The sequence below is a fragment of the Triticum aestivum genome, chromosome 6B, assembly GCF_018294505.1.
Source record: "Triticum aestivum cultivar Chinese Spring chromosome 6B, IWGSC CS RefSeq v2.1, whole genome shotgun sequence".
In the NCBI taxonomy this organism is placed as follows: Eukaryota; Viridiplantae; Streptophyta; class Magnoliopsida; order Poales; family Poaceae; genus Triticum; species Triticum aestivum.
The window spans coordinates 81,258,592-81,261,371 of NC_057810.1; positions in this window are offsets into that span (position 1 = coordinate 81,258,592).

Consider the following 2,780-nt stretch of genomic DNA (forward strand, 5'->3'; position numbering starts at 1 on the left):
TGTAAATACAAATTTAAGATTATTTTATTACACGGTCAACATTTTTTTATACATATTTTTCAACTGCTTGATTAACATTTTAAAAATAAGATTAATATTTTTAATACATGGTAATATTTTTATATGCACATTTTAACTTTTTTAATATAAGATCATCAATTTTTAATACATGATCAACATTTTTTCTATACAAATTTAATATTTCACAAATTGTTGATTAACCTTTTTAAATACAGGATTAACATTTTTTAGTAGATGGTTGATATTTTTTCTATACATGTTTAACATTTATCAAATGCTTGATTCATAATTTTTTGAATACACGTTCAACATTTTTTTCTAAATACATTTAATATTTTCAAATGCTCGATTAAGATTTTTTAAATACATGATTAGCATTTTTACACACATTGTATATTTTTTTCGTATACACGAGAAACATTTTCTATAAACACACTTAACATTTTTCAAACATTTGGTTATCAAATTTTCAAATGTTTTATGTAAAAAAGGTTGAGCATGCATGGCGTCAGCTGAAGGTTCGGCCGGCTAGCCGATTATTAACATTTCCCAAATAAAATGTGAAGAAAAATAACCAAAAACAAAAATAAATCATGCATGACATCAGCTGACGCAGCTTGTGGTTACTGTGCCGGCCAGCTGTGCCCTCTTAGATATGCCTATCACTGTCAAGGGTTAGATATGCCTATCACTATCAAGGGGATTTACACTCAAAAAAACTATCATAGGGACTTGATGAAAAATCTCAATTCTCAAACACTTAGCCGGTGTAGGAGGTGCAGACCGTTCAAAATTAACAAGATGTCATTGAGATTTCAGGAAGTAATCAAGCCCTGACGTATTTTAATACTTTGTGTACAAGGTAAGGAATCATAATGCATGAAACATATGAAATTCCGCATATATTGGAAGGGTAGAGCACATATTTAATAAATCTATTAAGAATCATTTCATTCCTGTCTTCTTTCATTTTCTATAATAAAAAACTATATTTGTGTTCCTCGTAAAAATATTATTGTGTTTTCTATCTACATCAATATGAACTGAACTGAATCGAGTTTTGTTTTGTTTTCTTTATGGTGCTACGGCGGGCTTACGCCGTTCCAAACCATTTTCATTATAAATAAGAATGAGATACAACATGACGGGTAAAATAGATATTGTGCTACGGCGGGCTTACGCCGTTCTGAACCATTTTCATTATAAATAAGAATGAGTTACAACACGCTGGATAAAATAGATAGCATTTGACACACAAAAGAAGAAACAAGGAACAATAAAATAGTAGAAGGAACAAGGAAGAACAGAAAGAGAACCTGAAGCGAACTGTGACAGGCAGCCAACACCAAGAACTTAGCACCCATCATCATCAGCATACAAAGAAGAGTGAGAACTAGCTTTATTGGATCAATTAAAAGGACATCCGCCACCCAGAAGATGTAGAGAAGAAGTCATCCGCTGACATGCAATCACTCTGCACCTTTAATAGCTAGGAGATCGCGGTCACCATCGAATGGAATCCTACTGGCTAGGAACATCGCGATAGGGAGAGCCACATATCGTGTCGAAGGGCAATGTCCGACAGAGACAATCCTACACCTCCTCTGGGCCACACCATGGCCTCCATCACAAATAGAGACAATCATAGCATTGTGTGAGCCCGCCAAACCTCAAACGTCATTGAAGGGCACCGAACACCAATTCCTCATCACCGCCACGAGCCCCCAAAATGAGAGGTCAACCATCAACATAGGATGACCAAGGTACTGGTCGCCGCTAGGGAGCACGTCCACCGCCACCACCATACAATCAGCAACCCGAACGAACGCTCCAACTTAGACATGAGCCCACCAACCGCGGGGCCTGGCTACTAAAACAACACCCAAGGAGGGGACATTGAAGATGTCATCGTAATTCGATCCAGAGAAGGATCTGAGGCTTTCTCCCGAAGCACATAAAAATAAAAATAAACAGTAGCTCCCCAATGATGCCTTCATGAAGGTAAATGGCGTCTGAGGATGTCGTCATCATCGTTGCCGATGTGGTGGGGCATAGGCTTTGGCCTGAAGCATCCCAGCCTAGCCGTCTCCGCATATGCCGTTCGCCGAGTCCGGCAGCGCTAGACCTTCCCCCTCCTTCCAGTCCACGACGAGCGTCCCCGCTAGGTCTAGCGAGAGTCTTCTGCTATCAAAGCCACTCACCACGAGCACCTGCACAAACATATTTAGGTCTGTCTTAGCTGACACCCACATGCAATCCCTTCCCGCCGGCCACAACACCACACCACCGCATGCCTACCCTGCCAACAGCAGCCAGCGTTGGCCCCCTAACCATGGAGACCGTCGGTTGTGTGAGCCACCACCCTAGAGGGGTCCAGACTGAGCAAAGAGAGGCACCCAGACCAGGCATGGCTGTCACCAGGATCAACGCGACAGCCAAGACACCAAGTTGTCCTTACCACATCTCCGCCCTATGCCACTAGCCTCGGTCGCGGCACTAGTGCAGAACCGGGCAATAGCACCGGTTCGTAAGGCCTTTTAGTGCCGGTTCCATAACCGGCACTAAAGTGTGGTCACTAAAGCCCCCCCCCCCCCCGTTAGTACTGGTTCAGCACGAACCGGTGCTAAAGGGCAACCACGTGGCACGAGCCAGCTCCGGGGGCCTGGAGCCATTTAGTACTGGTTGGTAAGACCAACCGGTACTATAAGGTTTGGGGGGTTTTAGTTTTATGATTTCTTTTTTATTTAATTTTGTGTTTC